The sequence below is a fragment of the Lemur catta genome, chromosome 8 (assembly GCF_020740605.2).
Source record: "Lemur catta isolate mLemCat1 chromosome 8, mLemCat1.pri, whole genome shotgun sequence".
In the NCBI taxonomy this organism is placed as follows: Eukaryota; Metazoa; Chordata; class Mammalia; order Primates; family Lemuridae; genus Lemur; species Lemur catta.
This window is the reverse complement of record NC_059135.1, coordinates 10,840,723-10,862,111: the sequence shown is the minus strand read 5'-3', so window position 1 is coordinate 10,862,111 and position 21,389 is coordinate 10,840,723. Positions and strand designations below refer to the sequence as shown.

Here is a 21,389-nt window from a genome sequence, read left to right as displayed (position 1 = left end):
ACTCAAAGATCTTCCCTGGCTTGGGCTTAGAAATGACCAAAGGCATCAGTGTTTACGCCTGATGTTCTACTGACTGCAAGAAGGCTACTTTTGCTCTCCATAACTGAACTCACAGGCTAGAGGTCTTTCTCTTAGTCTTGGCAAGGTCAGATTTCCTCATGTCCCCAGAAGAGCATGTTTCTTCCTCTCAAGTTTCCCAGAACCCCACAGATATAAATATAGCATTACCTCTAACTAACATTCAAGGTACCCTGGAAACATTAACTCCCTTGTCAGGTCAGTGCAAAGAAGCAATTTCATGTTTGGCTTCCACCCGTTCTCCTCCCCGTGCCTCCCAAAGGGTCCCGTCTCTCCCCAGTCAAGGTCTTACTTCCCAGTGTCTGGTTTCAGGGCCTCCTTGTGCGATGGACTGACCTACAGAGCTCTGCCAAAGCAGCCTGAGACCCAGGACCGGATCCCAGTCACCAGCAGTCAGAGCTCTTCACATCAATACTATTCTTCTGGGCTCTTGTTGTCTGCGGATGATGGGTTCCCTTCCCTCCTTTTTTAACCACCTGCAGTAATAAAGTTTCCAACTACATGGTATATTGCATTCAGGATGCGAGATTGAATAAAACAGGGCTTCAGTATTATAAAATGCTGTTTCTTATAGTACAGTAGAATAGTTTCTTAATACTTTAAATGTCTCAAATTTAAAAGACAGCTAGAAGACAAAAGCCAGAGAAGAAAAGGTTAAAAATCTGTACTTCTGGCTAGATGATTATTTTTAATAGATCCATTTTTGCAGTCACTAGATCAGTCAAGAGAGTCCCTGACCTTTGAAAGTTAGTGAGAAATATCTGCAGATGTAACATCAGTACTGATTTGTCATTATTGACTCAGGTGGTTGATCATTAATGGATTCTCCTCACTTCTAGGAGGTTCTAGGGCCTTTCTTTTGCCCAGAATGAAGATATCATCAAAGCCATGAAACATATTTGTCTTTTTCACAAAGGAGAATGTTAAAACTCTGCCTAAGTCTCTAAGAAAGAACGCTGTGAGAAGTTGGTCTCACGAAGAAAAAGCCACTAACTTCTAGGTTAACCAGAGGCCACTAGGAGCCCCATTAATGGAAGCCCTTGGCTGGCCCACAAATACTTTGAAATGGATAAAAGCCAACTCCCTTCAATAGGAACTGAACACAAGGACTTAGCAGCTGATGTTGCTCAAAGTAATAAACCCTTCGTGTAGCCAGAGTATGAGTTTTTAGCTTGAGTACTGGCAACTTCCAGTTTTAAATTGGTAAAGTTTGATACCACCATTAAACCCAGTTTAGGTATCACCAGAAGCACCTTAAATAAGAATTTCTACCTTTATGTTATTTTACTCAAAAAAAAAAAAAAAAAAAAGTCAGAGAAATAGAAACCAAGAGATGGATATTCCAGTCTGTTCATTTCTGTTCTCCTCCAAATTATGTTAATCATTCCACATGCAGACGTATCTCAGTAACATATATTCGAAGTTTAGGTTCCTTGAGAAATAGTAACCAGCTTTACAGGAAAATGGTTGGGACTGACTTTATTCATTGATTTTTGTTTATTTAAGTGCTCAATGGAAGAGAACAGGGCAGCTTGCTTTCCTCTTCCACTAGCAAAAGTATGAATCAAAATACTTGAAAAATGAAAAGTTAATTTGACCAAGAAAGCCTTTTTTTGTACAAAAGAGTAAAATCCAACTTTCATATCAGATTTTCAAAATTGGTAGTGTTCTCTACTAATAGGAAATGATGTAATTCAGCAAGTTCCTTGGAAACAATGGATTCTTATGACTACAGACCTATTTATCTTAGAAATTGATGAGCATGCAAATGATTAGAATCTGCAACAATGAACATTGTACAACAGTCTGGGAGGTACATGCCATCCATCCAGTTGAATTAACAGTAACATGGGCCTCAGCAGTGTGAGGGGTTCCATTAATCTCCACTCCCTTTTGAGTAGAGTGAGGGTCCCCAGCCAACTGATCAGGGGGCAGCAGCCACTGCAAGGCCCTCCAACCCTGGCTCTTTCCTTGTCAACCCACCCCCCACCCCGGGAGATCAACGCTTCAGAGAAAAAAGATGTTGCTCCTTCCAACAGCAGGGCTGGGAATTCCTGATACAGAGTTTGTGCTGACTAGGAGGGAGCCTGATATTTGCATTAATTCACTTAACCTTTAGGAAGTTTCCTGGTAAAAAAGATTAGAAATTCTGTTGGCAATATCTTTAAGAGCATTTCATTGCCATTTCTTTTTCACAAGGAAAAATTTCAAGATGTGTATACTTTCCAAACAAGAAAAGGATTAACATTTTCACTGCTGGCTAGATGTTTCAATAGCAGGTCATTATGCTTTTGTGTGCTCTCTGAACATGGTGTTTCATTAGCTAATCACTAACAGGCCAGCACCCACCAAGGCAAAGAGGCCAATTGCATTCAGTTAAATAACGTAACACTGGAAGTTCTCAGAAAACAAGAGATAAGGGTCTTAAGGAAAAGTGACATGTAGCCCTGGTCATGATTAAAAAACAAAACAAAACAAAACAAAACAAAACAAAAAAACCACACTTTCTGGAATTTTAATGTCTGGTTAGCAAGCACTCACTTGTCTATCTTTCTCAAGACAATGCAGGAAATGAAATTTCATAATGTGTGCACAGGAAAAGGTGGTGGGAATAGAGCAGGAAGCTTACAGAAGTGGAGGGGAGGGGAGAGAAGAAAAGATCAACAGTATCTAGTTTATTATGAATAGAAAGACATTTCCAGAATTTACAAACACCCACATTGTTCATTCCAAAGAGAGCTTTTGATTTGAGGGAATCACCCATGTCTCCTTCTCTTTACAGTATTTACAATGGAAGACTTTGATTTCCTTTTCTTGTAATTTTGCTTCCATTCCATCGCCAATTTTAAGCTGACAGTTGAAAACACCCAGCAGAATACACCCTTCTTCAGTTTAACTAACATGGCCTATTGTCTTACAGGAAAAATACAAAATTAAGATTAATTCTTATAAGGAACTCAGCTCAATATCAGGTTTATATTACAAGAGATAGTATCAGCAAATATAACTATACAATTGAGAACCATCTATGGCACTATGATTCTTATTATATTATTTTTCTGAGTTACAATCTCAAAACAAGGATCATACCCTAATTCTACTCTTTTTAGCCTTGTTTTAAGCATTTGCTCCATTCTTTACAACAGAACATTGTATACCTCAGTCCCACATCCAAAAAAAAGATGTGCTGTAAGAAAAGTTACAATTTTCATTAAAAAATTACACATATAAATCAAAACCTATGTTAAATATTTAATACTCTCTCCACCCAACGTGAACAATCTTGTATGAAATAATTTACAATGATGCTTCGTCATACACAGTTTCAGCAGCAGATGAAATGTATCTTGCAGATGCAAAGAGAGTAAACCCATTCTCTCGTGGCATGGTGGTGGGCACATCAGCTCACTGTGGCCAGCTAAGTCCTTACGGTTGAAGATGAATTTTTGCAGATTCATTGTTCTGGTGTCACAGTGCTTTTTTGCTTGGCACAATATAGAACGTGCAGTTCAGTCAACAAACTCCTGAGGCTTGTATAAAGTAAACAAACTGAAATGGATGCATCGTACCATCTACTGAGGAGAAAGACATGAGGTCCTAGTTGTGAATCACGAAATACTTAGAGTCTGGGTACCCATGAGTTAGAGGAGGATTTGCTGAGGTCATTTAGGTCTTCATTCTGAAAAGGAAAATGAAAGAATTCATCACCACAGACATCTCAAAACTCACCATCACTATTTTAGAACTCTTCTTTCAAAGAACCCTTCTTTTTAAAGTGTCAGATAAACTGAAGTTACAGGCACAAACAGTACTGTGTACCTAAATAAAAATCAACAAACCATAAACTTCTTATTTCTTTCCAAATGCAAGAGTCTAAAGCAATCACAAACTAAAAGTAGTCAATATTCAGTCAGTAAACAAATCAACATGATCTAGACCTTTCAGAGGTTTAGTGATGCAAAAGTACAAAATTCTTTGGTGTTATGATTGAAACAAAAAAAACACATTATAGTTATTGTGTAGACTAACTATAAAATATGGTGAGCAGGTTATGGTCAGTCTATGTTCAGTCTTTTTTTGGTTAAAAGTCAACTACAGATTTTAGAATTTGGAGTTGCAGAGCCTAATGTTACAAAACCTGAAATCAATTTTTAATGTGACACTGTTTGACATGAGCATTTTAGATGCAAAAGGAGACCGAAGCAAAACAGAGCTAGTTAATCATTAAATAAGAAAAAAGAGGGGTTCAGATTTAGGCCTAATAGAAATACAGTGTTTAGGTAGAAGCACAGCGTTTCTTCCATGCAACTCAAGAAGGCAAATCTCAAAGGGGCATTATCTATAATTCCCCTTCAGAGGGAAGACCCTTTTCAACCTCATAAAGCATCTTTTACTCTCAAGAATTATATTAGATAGTCCTTCAGAGGTCCATATTTTTCATGCATTCACAACATATCTATAAATATCAATACTTATAGAGTGCCCTGAAGAATATTCAGCACAGAGTAGATAATCAATACATACTTGCTGAATGAGTAAACGGTTACATTAAGTACTATGGAAGGTACGAAGGTGTATTCTGCCACAAGCCCTGCCTTTTAGCAATTCCAGAAAGGAAGGCAAGCTATGTTCATAAATAAATAAAATGCAAAGTAGATAGCAGTAAATTTTTTGACAGACACATAGGGGAGGAAAAAAGCTCTAGACACATGGAGGAGGGAGAGAATATTTCCTGCTAGGAGTATAAGGGAAGTACCTTGCTGACACATTTGGCTTGATCTGGAAGAAAAGGAACACAATTTGGGGATATGGAGGCAGGGGTGTGTCTATGCTGTCTCAGTGTTGTATCTCCAGAACATAGCACATGGCGTGCCACATAGCAGGTACTCAGTAAATAGGAGATGGATGAAGGATAGAGAAGAAGACACTTCCCATTGAGGGTGCATGACAGAATGAGAGCCAGGGGGTAAAGGTGATGTCAAGAGCAGGCTAAGTGAAGCATGTGGTTTTGCTGGACCACAAAGCAGTGGAGGAGGGGTAGAAGAAGTTAAGTCTACAAGTGTAGATTGAGATAGAGGGTGAAGAACCTCGAATCACAAGCCAGCAGGAAGGTCTTTATCTCATTGTAGGGACAACAAGGGCATGCTCTGTGATACTCGAGATGCAGCAGTAATAATCCCTATCAGTTACAAGGATAGCGACAACTTCTAAAATTCATACAGCATAAATGCTAACCAGTCTTGCTCACTCCTCTTGAAGGCAATGGCAGTGGCTGGGATCAGCCATCGTTCCTATGTACGTAACAGCTTCCAGGTAAGCTGAAGTTTACCAAGTAAGGATTCTTGGTTTAGGAGGAGATTTCTGTTTATTTTAAAATATTAACTCCGCCTCTAAAAGACAGGTAAACAGACTATTTTTTAACTCACTAATAAAGACTTGGCATGGAGACACTAATGTAAAAACAAAAGAACGAAGCACTCCAGGCTTATCCTTGCAAGTGCCCGAGAAACAGGGCTCACTTCGTGTGGTCTCTACAAGCGCAAGGAAAGCCCGTCCCTTCAGAGCCCCAGTGGTGCGCTGGGAACCTCTCCAGATCTCTTATTTACAGTCGAGTTTCTCCTAAACTCACACTGGAATGTTCCTACCAGAATGGCTCCATACAGCTTCACACAGCTTCATGGCTCTGGGCCTAAAATCAGGCAGGAAGGCCACACTTGATTAAAGGACCTGTGACTGACAAAGAAACTGCTGGATATATTAATAGGGGAAAGGCAAAGAGCACACGACATGTTTTTCATGTCACATCTGGCTCTCCTCTGGAAGGGCTGAACGAACGGCCTAGCACAGGAACAAACTGGACCCAGTTTTATCATCACATGAGCCAACCTGCACGGTGGGGCCGGGAGGGACTGGGGTCCTTGTCAGGGGGAAAAGTGTGGCTTCACTGCACCCTGAAATCTATTGCTTTCGGCCACTCGGAAGCCATCCCTGTCATCGTCCACAAGTACATTCAAAGAGCAGAAAATAAAAGGACATATCAATTTCATTGTATATCTTCCTCCCAAAGTTTTAGCATACTACTTTTCAAAACCCTTAATAATATATATATATATATATATATATATATATAAAATCCTGATCAACGCTTACATCAGCCAGCCACAAATGCTACCTGTTGGTGCCATCGGCTTAGGAATCTATGAAAAAGTGAAAGCAAGTGGTAAAGTGTGAGGCAATGCTGACTTGGGGTGGCTGGGAACAGAACTAGAAGGCTACGCACAGACAACAGAGGGCAGGAAAAATTCACAGGGAAGGTCTGAAATTCACACCTGTTTGACTTTGCACAGGGTGTGCGTATGTGTGTGTGCACATAAAGTTTATCTACCAAGTAATGACATGGACATCCCTCAGTGAGAACTGCCCTTCCCAGCGACCACCTTGGGGGCTGCATCCTTATTCCAATCATGCAGCCATTGTTCTAAGCACTTTTGGAATGCCTGCTCAAGTTCCCGTTTCTTTTTTGCAACTGCCTTCTCAGCCTTGGGCATATTCTTTTGAATGGTCTCTATAGCAGCCAGTCTTAGCCCTTTGAGGGCACGTTTGATCTTTGGAGACAGCCAAAAAGCTTTGAGAGCCAAACATGGTGAATAATGGGACTGATTAAGCTGGGTAATGGTTCCCAGCGAGGTATTATCTAAAGCCAAAGAGCTCCAAAACTGGAGTTCCAAAAGCATAGTTATTCACGACAGTTGCTCTGATGAGTTTGTTGGAAAGGAAGTCTCAGAACTTTATAGACAGACCTTAGCATATGCTTTATGAGACTAAAGTTCATCTGCCCATATCCCTACCTGTACATGTTTGCAATCAAGAAAGGCTGAGCTTGAATAAAGCACCGGCTTGCACAAGGCAAGCACGTATATACGTATATTTGTGTAGCTCAGGAATATGTTTAAAAAAGAAAAAAAAGCAATGCCTTGCAGTCATTCAATCCAATAAACATCTGTTGAGTGACAAATACAAATGCAATGATAAAGACTGGAATAAGCACTGAAAAAGACATAGGCATACATAAATTTAAAGCACTTTATATCCACAGCTTCAATAGGCTGATGCTAACCACATGTAGCAAATATTGCTACAATGTTTTACAAATACAAAAACTCACTTGTAACAGGCATACACTGGAAACAAAAAAGCAGAACATTTCTTTAAGAGAAGACACTGTGCAAATATCAAGTGGTGATATTCCTAGGTACATTCTACTTACATCATTGGGGGATAACTTCTGAACCCAGAAATATGATGCACCTGTCATGAGATTTAGTAGCAGGAAATTACATTTTGACAAAATTTCATTACCACATCAGTATCTACTGTACCCTTTTGTGTGTATCTTCTTGTAAGAGAAAACCCACCTAATCCTGTTGGCAGTAATGAAAAATGTGATTTTTAAAGCATTATCAAATAAGTCAACACTTGAGCAATGCTACTTGAAACCTATGGATTATTGCATTATTGCATCCAAGAGGAATTTACATCTTCTGGACTCTACCCACTTAAACTATGCCTACTCTAGCTGAAAAGCAAATAATGCTTTTGCTTCCTTTCACGCTGTCTCGGCCTACTGCTCAGTTTTCACCATGGAAGCAGCTGAAAACAGCACAGGTTACGATATAAGCACAATGGAAGGATCCATACCCTTTCAGCAGTGCATTTTTGGCTAAAGCCATTGACAAGTGTTTTTATCTTCTATTTACATGTTTTGAAAGTTCTTGCCAATTTGTTGAGTCAAGTGCAACACAGTAATAAAAATCTGGTGAGGGCATTACTAGCAGTTTCTACTTTTGCTACGGAAATAGGAACGAACAATATAACTTGCTTGGCTATTGTCATATACTAAAATGTAGCCAGAAAGTAACCCTTCTTCATCTAATTGCACTTTTAAAAAGTGCTGTAGTGATAAATTTTCTTCAGTGGAGACCACTGTATAAAATGTTATATTGTAGACTCAACTAGAAAAATTCATATATATAAAATTCCTCCACTTAAAGAAATGTGTCAAAACAGCATATTTCTCTTTCAGTTAACATAAACAGCTGTGATTTTTTTTTTAAAAAATCTTAATCATAATACAGAAAATATACAAAATATAGGAAAATGTAAAGAAGGAATAAACATTACTTGTAATTCCTATCTCCCAGAAAAAAGCCACTACTGAGCTGTGGCTCTAATTTCAGTATTTACTTACAGGACTTGAGATAATTTTCCTTTCTAAGGAAAGGAGAGGAAAACAATGTTTTAATCATATTTAGAACTTTCCCATTCTCAAAAATCTATGATGAGAAAATATTTGAAATGTTAACCAATTTTTTTAAAACTTCCCAGTATTCTATCCATTTCTTATCCTCCCAACTCATTGTATGTGGGGAGAATATGACAGTTTGAAAGTAGGAAAAGCCTCTAGCTTCCTGGCTTTGGTTTCCAAAAGCCTAAGTCCTTAAGGGAATGGCACAGGCAAAAGATTTGGAAGACTCTGAAGAGAAGAGAACTTCTTCTAGGGGAGAAAAATATTAACTCCATGAGAGCACAGAGGTTGGTGGCCAGCTCTGTACCTTGCAAAATTCAGACAACGATGCCTGCGACATATTCCTCTTTCTTCCCAGGTCTGCTAATTTTTTATTTCACACAATCACCTTCAGTTGCATACCATCCTACCAATTCTTCAGCTACCTCACAGATGCTGATGCGATTAATTCATAGTATCACTGATTTAAAGTAGAACCTGTCTTCTAGAATGTTTACATATTAATAAAGACCCTTATAAAACACTGCAAAAGTACTTTTTTTTTTTTAGCATACTTGAATCTGGCATATGAGCCCAGTAAATTAAAAAAAAAAAAAAAATCAAATACCTTCCTAGTTCCGCTAGCGGATGAGTGTTCCTCATTTTAACACTTACACTATAAAACCTCAGATGAGTAAATGAGCCCACTGATCTGTGTGATAAGACTGTGAAACCCTTATTGAAGGAATTTCCCGGGTAGGTTCTGGGCTCGACCACCTGAGTGAGATGGTAGCATCAAGGCAGGAAAGCTGCATGCTCCTGGTCCTACCCTATTAGCTATGGTCACCACGCACATGAAAGGAAAACCTAAATCCAGAGAGTGTCAAAAGATTGGGACATGAGAAAGTCTCTGCTCTTTACAAGGTATAGCTGCAAAGCATGGGGGCACGCTCAAGCTCTGGAAAAGGATGGAACTGAACGGTGAAAAAGCATTGTCAGTTTTAAAGCCTTTGGACCACAATCGTACACACACACACACACACACACACACACACAAAATCAAGGGAGAATTGAGCTAAAGTTAGAGGAAAGACCAAGATGTTTGCTACTCGCTGTTGAAAGGAGAAAGTCATTTTAGCTAAAGAAAGGAAACCAACTTCTTTAAAAATGGGCCAGGATTGAGCTGGAAAGACTTGGTTTTGTGGTCTTAAATGGCAAAGGGTAGCTGACCGGCTTTAACGGAGCTGCTTAAATAGCACTTTTGCCTGGTGCAAGTCACAAGGGAGAGGACTGGTGAAAATAACAAGGTTGCTGGCCAGACCTTCTAGTGCACAGGGTTGCCAAGGAAGAAAATTCAGGGAGAGCTGCCAGCATGTGAGACGCCATCTCGCTCCAGTTCCCCTTTTGTCCCCATGAAAGACCTTCTGGCAGCGCTGGTGACTTCAGGAGACCACCAAGGAAGAAACGCACACGTATTACGAAAGGGAAAGAAGGAGGAGAGGTGACCATGAAGCCTGTCAGCTCCCACTGTGGCCTCCCAGGCTGAATTCTGTCAAACACCGTGGATTTCTCCTTCCCCGGCTACAAAAGGCAGACGGAGGTTCTGGAAACTTTTCAAGACGGTGAGGGAGTGATGGAGAAGGTAGACTAAAACAAACAACAACATAGAGTTCTCGATAGTTATTAAAGTCTTCTGTCAATGACATATTAAGAAACTCTGCATAAATATTCAGAAATCTTTTTAAGCCAAGGATATCCATTTCAGTTATTTCCCATCCTTTTTATTCACAGGGAGCAGGCTGAAAAAGCAAATGGGGTCAACACCACAACGGCTCCCCCCGAAATGTAGATCAACATGTCTCCAGTCTCTCTTCTACCAATATGATAATGTGTCCCAAATCCACGACAGTGTCAAGGTAGGAGGACTCAGAAAAAAAAAATCCCTCCACATTTCAAGTCAGACCACAGGTAATGTGGGGCAGGAAGCTATACTTTTAACAGAACTCAACCAAAATAAACCTGTTACCCACAGACATGAAACTAACATGATAGACTCTTCCCCACCTGAGTAAGAAAGTCATAAAAGTCAGTTTTTCTTGTGCTTGCCAGGGAGCTTTTTCTGCAGCATATTCTCCCTCACACGAACCACATTCCAGAGTTCTGAGGTTTCTTTTGTAATTCCACGTCACTTTTGCATTTTTGGTTTTGTTTGCAATGGTCAGAAAACAGGTTTTATAGGTCTGGCTTTGCTACAAGCCAGAAGACTTAAATTACATTATAATCAACTTCATTTACAACGTAGCGTATAGATAGTACAAAGTGCAGGCAATACTGTTTCTGTAATTAGACTAAAGGGAATCAGACAGACCCATTTTCACTGCCTTTACTTTTTCTGTTAAATGCTAAATAGATTTCTCATTCTTTGCCCTCTCCCTGGAGTCAAATTGCTTCAAGAAAGCAAGTGCCTGATTTTGCATTTGAGTAATTGTCTGACTATCCAATTGTTTCTCAACCATCATCACTTTTTCCACAAGAGCGCAGGATCGGGGACAGAACAAGCATTTACAGTCAGCTCTGGTCTGCACTGGATGGAGGTAAAGATCATTAACACCACTGACATCACTGTTGGCAGCTGGAGAATGGGAAAACCTGTGTTTAATCTATTTCCTACTCACCACAAGATTTAGCCGGAGTCCCCGATAATATGGGTTGTGGTTGACTTTATGGAAGAACTTGGTAATGTAAGAAAAATCTACTGAACTGAGCAAGCATCTTTAAAAGGAACCATGAAGTACCGTCAGTCAGCTGTGTGGCCCTGATCTTCCCATAGGTTTTTTTTGATCATTAAACAGACCTATCAGAGGACAATGCCACGCCCAACAGTTCCTAGCAAGGGCAAGGACAAAGGCAAGTTCAATAGAAGACTTTCCCTACAACAAACATCTAATTAACATCTCCAGGAAGCCATCATCTTAAATTACCAGCAAAAAGTTTAATCTTTGTCTTCCTTCTTTCTTTGAGGAAACCATCAAGGGAAAAGTGTTGGGAAGAATTTGATCTGGGATTCTTTCAAGTTAACTGTTCTTTTTTTCCTTAATGGCTTAACTAATGAAAAAAAAAATACTTCCTGTCTGAAACCAATTGAAACTGATCATAAATATCAGTATATGGCAGCATATCTCAATGGATTCAACCCTTAATTCTCATCTGTTGTACCTTAAGAATTCTTGTTAAGGAAATGCAAGTCATAAAGATTTCTGGGCTATGATAGTGATTCTTAAACAAAAGTTAATATGAGGGAGTGTGGAAAACTACACCATTCATCTTAGAATACAGAAGGCCACAGACAGGACCAATGGTAATTAGGTCATGTTAAAGATAAGCTGTAACTGTTGCTTGCAATAAAGTAATAATGCAATAAACATGTGCTTCCCTTGAGTTGCCACAACCTGAGTGATAAGTGAGTAAACTGTGTGCAATTTTGAATTCTAAAATGTAATTTAGAGAATTCAATCCCAAAAACGTTATTTTGAGAATGAAGGTGGAGCTATATACATGGTCATCATGCTTTTTAAAGACTGATAATTTTGTTGAACTCAAAAATTATTCCTGAATTAAAATCTAAAATGAAAGTGAGACAACTTCCCTTATCCCTTCTCTCACTGTTGTTTTCTCTGTGATTTTAGGCATCCTCCTAAGTTTCAATGTTTTCATCCGTAATACAGGATAGTAATGCCCATTTCATAGGGTTGTTATTGAGATTAAATGAGATAATACATGACAAGTTCTTAACAAGCCCTCACTCATTAGCTCTTATTGTAACTACTGTTATTAAGAGCCAGAAATCCTTGGATCTCACATCTTCTCCTGGTACCTGAAAACACACCAGCCAAAAACGCCCTGGTGGAACTCCCAAGCAAGAATGAATCCAGAGACCAAATGCCAGCCAGGGACTGAAGCTGAAGCCAAAATCAGGATGCATCTTGGGAAGAGCGACCAAGTTATTTCAGAGAAGAGGTGACATGGGAAAATCCCAGGACAAAAAAAAAAAAAAAGGTAGAGGAAGTAGTAGTAGTAAAGCTAAAAATACAACGTGTGATTCAATTTTATACAAAGACCTGCATACCTACATAGGGAACGGCAGGAGCTCAATATTAAGACAGTAGCATTCGCATATCTTTGACAAGATCTCGAATTAATGCTATCTACAGAAACACTGTTGAAAGGCCACTTTTCTTTTTGCCCAGACTAAAGTCCAGTGGCATCATCACGGCTCACTGCAACCTCAAACTCCTGGGCTCAAGCGATCCTCCTACCTCAACCTTCCAATAGGCTACACTTTTATTGCTTGAAAAAATTAGAAGCTTGAAGCCCTTGCTACCCTTTCTAAGTCTGCTAATGAAAGACTTACAAAACAACGTGAAAGCATTTACAAAGAAGTCACATGAATAGGCATGAATGGATATTGAGTGAGATTCTTACGCACTATTTTGAGGTTCTAAGCATGGTGGGGATTAGGGGTAGGGAATTGGTGGCTTATTTTCCCTAAATTCTTCTCTGCAATCTTTCATCTGAAGGAACTGGACAGGAGTATGATCCAGCAGTCAATGTTAACTGAGTAACTTGACAAAATATTGAAATTGCTGCCAGATACATGGCTAACCATTGGCAGCTGGGTGAGGGGGGACAATTGGCAAGATACCTAAAATAACTGATAATGCACACATTGCTTGCAACTCTAAGGTCATTGAGGCAGATGTTGGTGAAGATTTCTGACTGAAAACACTTCTTTATTGTCCCACATAAAGGGTTAGGGTAGGGCAACTACCTTAGGGTTGACCTTTCACCCGCTGACCCAAGAGCTCCTGGTCTTTTGCTTTCATCTTTCAAGTCTTACTTCCATGTTGCTCTTGTTCATCTCTATTATCTCCATTACCTGACATTATGACATCTTACTTTTTAATTTGGAAAATACCATTGGCTTAAACGTTCCCGAACAGCATTGGAAAGTTAAACCCCACCATGTTACCGCGGTGCTGAGCTGCACACCTGGCTGAACTACAAGCACCTGTGGAGTTGTTGCCTTTAGCTGAGGAAGTGGAGGAACCCCCAAACATGGCTCATCAGTTGTTCCTGGGGTTCTCACTAGCTTTAGGCAAGAGTGTGAGGTCTCTGTGTTCACAGTTACCTTCCAGGGCCACCCTATGTTTCTGTGACTGCCATGCCATGGCTTCAGGGTCCCAATGGGTCCTCCCCCAAGTCCATGACCTTTCCCAAATTATTATTCCTAGTTGAAACTTACCTCTGCTGTGTTCCCATACCCTCACAGCCTTTCTACTAGAAGACAGATAGTTAATCCGAATAACCAGGCTGGGCCCATGTTTCTCCTCCAAAGGAAAACAGAAACCTCCCGGATGCAATGCTATAGCAAAAGCATCGGCTATAGAGCAGAGACTATCAGGCATTATCGAGGCCCAAGCAACAGTCTGGGGGCAACCAGCAGGGTGTGATGCTGCCCCACCTACTCTGACCACAAAACAGAGACCAACCCCACTAGGAAACGTATTTATCACTCCTATGTTTGCATTTTTGCCCAACTTAGCCAGTACTTTCTGTCTGATCTTGGACAAGTCACTTGATCTCTCTTTGCCTCCACAATTTAATAAAATGGAGAAAATATCTGGTCCTCACAATCATTTGTAAAACTCAGGGAGATAATGCAAGAAGGCCATAGTGAACAAGGTGACACATTACTTGTTACTTGTGACTATTAGTCATGCTCATTGCCCCAAATCTCTGAGAGTCAAAACACAAACAAACAAAACCCTAAGGATTAGTTCCCCTATGTTCCAGAATTAGTCAACTTTTTAAAATAAATCCACTAACTTTGCTCTCTAAGAGGCTACCCCTAAATTAGAATACTGTTTCCTAGAAGTTTTTTTTTTCCACTTTATCAAATAAAGACCCACCTTAGAAGACGATTTATCTCCACAAAAACCAAGAAACAAACAGTCAAGAATTCCAGTTGCTGTTTCTGTGTACAAGATATCCTCCTAGGAAGCTGCTTTGAGGTCTGTTTTCCCTAAATTTAACCTTGAAGGAAAATAGCAAAGGGGGTGAGATGGGTAGGCACATACACCACCATCAGTGAGAGTACACAGGGTTCAAAATTCTAAAATGGGGACAATGAGCAGAAAGAACAAGTTGATTTCCAGGCAGTTAAATACTAAGATTTTCCAGTTGAACCCTAAGGTAATGGTAACATGAACAAATCCTCCTTAAACACAGCCACAAGAGCTGCTGTGGTCCCAGAGCACCAAGGAAACAATAGCTTCTATTCTTTCTAGACTGCAGCCGGAGATGCTGACAAAATGCCTTCAAAATAAAAGTGAACCACACAACCAAACACCAACAGGGTATAATTAACACTTAATTAACAGTCCTATGATGAACTCTGCTTAATTCTGCTCAAAAATTGGCTGAAGTTTTTTCCATAAAACCATGTAACAAGTGGGCAATGGCCAACCTGTTCACTGGGTGTCCCTGTGACAGTTGAGAAAGAGTGACCAGGCTGTGTCCACGGCAGCCTTATCCTCCAGCAGTGGTCCTCTTTCTTCCTGAACTCTCCTCATTCCCAACCATCAGCAATGCCCAGCTGAGCCCCTAAACACAGCCACTGACTTGCCCCACATCATTTCTTTTGGGATCCTCTTAAGGGAATTTCCAGTAGAAACCAAGACCTTCCTGGAGGTGGGAGGATTATTAAATCCTTGCTCATTTCCCACCTCTCCTGCACAGCTAGAGAAAGTCAGTAGGAAGGTGATTTGAGAACCACTTGCCATAAGTGAATAAGCTGGGACCCTTCCCATAACAGCCCCCTCCCTCTGCCTTTGACCCATTAGTGGTTGGCTGGCACTTCTCCCAGGAACAGATCCAAGAAATAAAAGGAAAACTTAACAAACATTCAACTCAGCCCATTCTTCTCACTGGAGAGTTCTGAGAGTGGTAAGGAGGGTGGTACAATGACTAACCAAAATACACATGTGGATGACAACTATCCCAGTGCTTGTTTTAAATGCCCCGTTCTCATTCCTACAGGCAATGTCTACTTTGTGACCAAGCTACCATACAAGAGTTTATCAATTAATATGCACAGAACGATCAAAACAGTTCCAGGCCTGGTATTACAAGGGCTTCATTGATTGTGTGGTGTTGTTAAGAGCTGGAGTCCTTAAATGAGTTGCCCAAATTCATAAGCCTGGTTAGTCACAGCACTGGGGTGAGACCAGGGGGTCTCCTGGCTCCCAGGGCAGTGCTCTTTCTAACCACCCCATGAGTCATTAAAATCTTAACAGTGCATCTAGTTAGAAAAAGCAAAATGATCCTAATGGAAGAGGGAAAACAGGACAATGTTCAATGTAAGTGCAAAGCAAGATTCCTAGCAGCCAAATAATTTAACTACAAAATGGGAACTTCGACAGGTAAAGGGAAACAGCAGAAAAAAAGACCAAAAAAATTCTTTGAAGACTACACATTTATTCTAAAGGAAGAATACACATCAATTTAGTTTGAAATATTTTAATACCATGGGTATTAAATTAACAGGGATCTGAGGTACCTAAATACTCGCTAATTTTTCCACTATACTTGGTAATAGCCAAGACATTATTACAGTACCAAGTCTAGCTTTGGCTTCCACTATTAAGCCATCATAAAAGGAAAACACAGAGAAAGTAGCCAAATTATAAAGACATAGAATAAAGCAGCACTTCTCAAACTTTAATGTGCTTAGGATCTCCTGGGGATTTGGTTAAAATGCAGATTCTGGTTTGGGGTGGGGCCCAAAATTGTGCATTTCTAACTAGCTCTCAAACAACCTGATGATTGGCTGGTCTGAGGACCACACTCTGAGTAGCAAAGGAGTCAAGAACCTAAGAGGAAAGAGGAAACGTACTATTTAATTTCTGTACAAGAATAACAAGAGAGCTTAGCTGGAGGACTAATACGGAGGCCTACACCATACACCATCTGTCCTCCATCTTCATATGATAAATGGGCCTCAATTGCAGAAATCGTTTTGAATGCAAACATGTAGAAACATTTCCAGGTGGAAAAGGTTCTGGAAGAGTTAACTGGAGAAGAATGAGAAACTTCTGCCCCTGGGGCTCTTGAACAACAGATTTGGGTGACTGGGGAAGACAATAGTTAGAATTCTTTAATAGACTCTACACTTTTTTTTTTTTTTTTTTAACCCTGCTTAGGGTTCAGGCTAAGGAGAAATGCCCAGAGACTGAAATAGGTGACCTGCAGAAAGGGGTATGAAAAGTGTGACCCAATACATTTCTATCTCTTCCCAAAGCAAATGCAGATTACTCTGCCATCTGAGGGTTTCTGTCAGCAGGAACTGGAGGTAGGGCCCTATGCCTTAGCTCAAAGATGACAGAACCAAAAATAAACAGGCATTCCCACAACTGAGTGAAATGCAGCACACTGCCCTGCAGCCGTCTTTTACCAAATAAATAGACCACAAGACACAAATCGGAGGCTAGTATGCAACTCCAAACGCCATGTCTTTATTATTTGAGGGGACCGCAGGTAGTAAAAGCCACCAAACTGCCACTCAGATCTCATCTCAAATAAATGGGCAGAACTGATACAACAGCTAAATGACTACAACACCTGCAGCTTTGAAATATCAGAAGTACTGATATCAAGACATGTATGCTCCCATTTTCTGCTGAGTATTAATTCAGCCTCCAGAATTTTCCTTAAGAATAAGGATGATTCCTTGAGCAGACAGCTCACCCACGGAACCACAGATGCTTGCCGAGGGAGACCCTGAATTAGGACATTTTGTAATATTGGGAGAGGCAGCAAAGCCATCATGACTCAATGGTACTTTTCTTTTAGAAAAGACTGAAAAAGAATAGTCTGTGTGTGCTAATAACTTCCATTCGGGCCAGCAGACAGTAGCAAACTGGTCCCAGTTTCTACAAGAAGGCAGACAGGCCTCAAATTGCCAGCACATCCTTCGGTCCTATTTAGTAAAAAATCAGTCACAGGATTCTGCTTTCCAGCCAGTGAAGTTTCACAGCAGTGGCCAGGCCTGAATTATTAGATGGCAATTTCATTCACGGGCCTGACTCTGTGCTCTGACCCTGAGGGGCAGCTTCACTGGTCTCTAAGACAAGCTCGGGCAAGGTAAGCACAGGCTTCCAATGGCTTTAGGAAAATGGTAGGAAGATGATGAGGCAGCCAGAGGTATCCCCCAAGAGCTCATTTCAAAACCACTGCTGGGCAGTTTTCCTAACCAATCGGGACAGTAAGAACACATTTCACCAAGGGCTATGGCACATGATTGTCTGCAAGGCACTTCCTGCTGGACCCATGTCCCCCGTCCCCCACAGCAGGAGACCCCAGTACAGGGTGGGGGCCTCAGGGCACTTGCAAACTCACTGAGCTGCAGCTTCCTGGTAAAATGGTGACAAAAATACCTCACTCATTGAGTTGTTGAGAGGATTAAATGAGATGGTGACCGTAAAGTGGCTGCTGGCTCAAATCCCAACAACCAAGCAATTATAGGACAATTCATTCATTCTACTCAGTAGCAGGAAGCTACCAGAAACCAAAATGGGAGGGTGAGGCAGAAAGAGGAACTGAAAAGGGACGGAAGGGACTTGCCACTGAAGCTCTGCCTCTTTGCAGTTTTGTGTTTGCAGAGAGGAGGACCTCAAAAAATCGTGTCATTGAAACCCCAACAGTTATACTCATCGTGTAATTTAAATAAGGGGATATTGCCCAGTTACCACTGTTTCATCACTGGGTATGAAGGTGCTTCCTATTTTGCTTTAAACTTATAATTTTAATCATTGAATCATTATTTGAAATGGATTGCCCTTAACTAAAAGGGCAGCTCTAAAGCACCCTGAGCTTTTGTAACCTGCATTTTTATACCTCATTAGCTAAAAGGTAAAATTATGTCTAGGCATGGTAGAATCATCCCATACTCCAAATATGCCATGAAATGTAATTTTCTGAGACTGTGAACAACCTTACATTTGATTAACATCCTTTACTAAATTGCTTTTGAGGTTTCTTATCTCCAACTCTCTACCTGATTTATCATGCTGTTTTAGACCTAATTGGTAGTCAATAAATAAATGTGCATACTGTCTAAGAAAGGATCTATAAGAAAATCACAAGTACTCATACACCTATTCTGAGGTCCATATGACTTGATTGAGGATAAGTAATTTCAGCCAAAGCAAAGATAATGGACTCTGATGTTTTTGTGAAGAGATCCTCACATTGGGCGGTGATTAAAGAATAGGTTTGTTAACCTTTTAAAAGTGTTATCTCCTTTTGATAATATAAAAAAAAATCTCAGCCTATCTTTTAATGCTACATACTAAATATCTTGACTAAGAAAATAAAGCAATTTTAATATTGATGATAACTGTTTTCAAGCTACACTTGTATCCTCCTCCCTGTCTGGATATTTTAGTAAACCATTCCTGGGCTTAGGGTGGGGTGTGTAAACCAACCCAACTCACAAACACACACTCAGCAATTTAGAGTCTCTATCAATAATACAGCCAACATGTTAAGGATCTTAATATGCATTATTTCATTTAATCGTCACCATGGTCCTGAGATTGTATTACCATTGCTGTTTTAAACACAAGGACACTGAGGTCTAGAAAGGATGAGTAAATAAATTACTCAAGATCTCAAAGCTGGTAAATGGGGCAACCAGGATTCAACATTTCAACCACAATTTTATAGACAATGCTATAAAAAGCATGGGTGGAAGTGTTGTCAAGGCTTTCATCTAAATAGAGTCCACTGGAATATACAAAGTTATTTTTATAAAAGGAAACAGGGTAAGCTTCATGTTTACAAAGGATAATGAGAAATTACATACTGAAATGCCATTCTGATAAATCCAAACTAAATCAGCTAAAACAACATTTCACATAATAGGCACCCGGCTATCAGAAATACCTTCACTTCTGGAAAACAGCTTGCAAAAGAGATTACCATCATTAAATCACACTTTTATCCCTTATTATGTGTCCTCCTGTAAAAACACTAAATATGAAATCTCTCATTTCTAAAAGAGTCTAGACAGTGGTAGACACAAGAAACTGGGTGTGACTAATAGATCTTGACAAGCAAACACAAACAGAGCCCAAAGGTAAAGCGTGAGACCTGACATTTATTGCCCTGTAAAATGGAAACCCTCTTTACTGGAAGGACTGTATCTCTCCCGTATCCTGCTGCTTCCAGCGCAAGACCTGGTAGACGCAGGGATATTTTTATCTGACAATTTTCCTTCAGTTCTTCCATCCTTTATTTAGAAAGCCAAAAGAAAAACCAGAAAAAGCATACTTAGAAAAGTCATAAGCCATTCACTGTAATAGGTAAATAAAAGTCCTTTGACATTAGAAGCCACAAAAGAACAGAAGATTAAAAAGTAAATCATAAACAGCTGCATCTCTCCTCCCAATTGTTTACATTCTTAGGCATCCACTTTTTAAAAATATTCCCTATGTAGATCAAAACATGCTGTACTTTGAGAAGGGGAAAACAATGACGTGAGCTTTAAAATATTATACGGTTTACATATAAACAGAGCTAAGTTTATGCACATTATTCTAGTTGGCAGCAACTGATCTGAATGGCTCAAAATGCAGAGCTATAATTCAGTGTGTTAATTGTGTCTGTCTACAAAAAAATCTAAAATATGTATGTAACCTTTAAAATGGTATCTAGTTTGAGTGTGTGTTCCCTATTATGTAATATAGAACGCATCTGGTTTAACAAATCAAAATAATCCAAAAAGCCTTTCAAGTTGAACTCGGGTGCCCTAGGCCTGGATGAAACTAGGTACGATCACTGAGGGTACTCTGCCTCCTCATCCCCTTCTTTCTCCTTCACCTGCCTGCAACTTTTTATTCCTTTCCCGTAATACCTTCTGCCTTTCAACCAGTGCCACCCATAAAGACTGCTCAGCTCATTATTAACACTCAGAAAACTGGGTGGCCCCATACCAACAAACATTTTTTTTATTGTCTTCAAGCATTAAAACACTAATCCAACAAAAAGCTATCCATAAGAACATGCATCTCCCCCACCCCAAGTCGTGCATGTAGGTGGGAGAGGCGCAAGGAGAGCCACATCTTTAAAATCCTAATTCGTTACATATTTAAGAGATAAGCAGTTGGCAAAAAGTCTTCAAAACACAATGTCCATTCACGCAGACTTTATGGACTCACTTTCAATTATAAGAGGAAATTCTTCATCCTAAGTACGATCTAAGTTTTAACAAAATACAAGCCAACTTCTATCAGGAGCAGCAACTTATTGTCAGTGGTAAGAGAGCCAGTAAGCTCAGGCAGATAAAAGATTTGGCTGCCCTGAACTATCATTAAGAAAGCATCTATCTTATACCCATACATCTAAGGTACAAGCCAAGGTGAATCACCAACTCATCTTACTGAGAAAGTTCTGATGTTAAAATCTGGTATCACAGACCTCACTGAATCAAAACATATGCTTCACTGAAGGTGGTGAAACATCCGTTGTCAGTGAATCACCATCTCTCAAAAATCCCCAAGGATTATATGTAAACATGAGCCCTGCAACTACAAGTCAAAATCTTGACATCCAAAGACGTGGCTCTAGTGTTAATGCATGTCCAAGGTTTAATGAGGATGAAAAAAAGAAAAAAAAAATCTGTATTTTTCCTTTAGAATATAAGTAGGGAAGAAAGACGATTTTTTTTTTAAACCAGATGACTTACTGATCAACTATAACATGCTTCTTGATGCATAATAATAGCAATATGAAGTCACACTCAGTGATTCAATCCTCAACTGGGATAGAATTATAAGGAAGAACAGAATTGTCTCCTTTATAACAAAACGGCTCCTTTCCTTAACAGGCCATATATATGGCCAAAGAGAGGTCTAACTGCTGTGAGCTTGCTTTCAATCATGAAGTGCATGTATGAGAAGCACAGATA

General features: G+C 39.9%; 1 protein-coding gene across 1 annotated transcript in view; it reads right to left on the bottom strand.

Annotated features, from left to right (window-relative positions):
* Positions 1–2,568: 2,568 nt before the first annotated feature.
* Positions 2,569–21,389, bottom strand: part of IRS1 (insulin receptor substrate 1) — a 56,892-nt gene continuing 38,071 nt past the window's right edge. The window contains exon 2 of the mRNA XM_045559049.1: positions 2,569–3,757. The gene's annotated coding sequence lies outside the window, so the exon portion shown is untranslated. The remainder of the gene's footprint in view (positions 3,758–21,389) is intronic.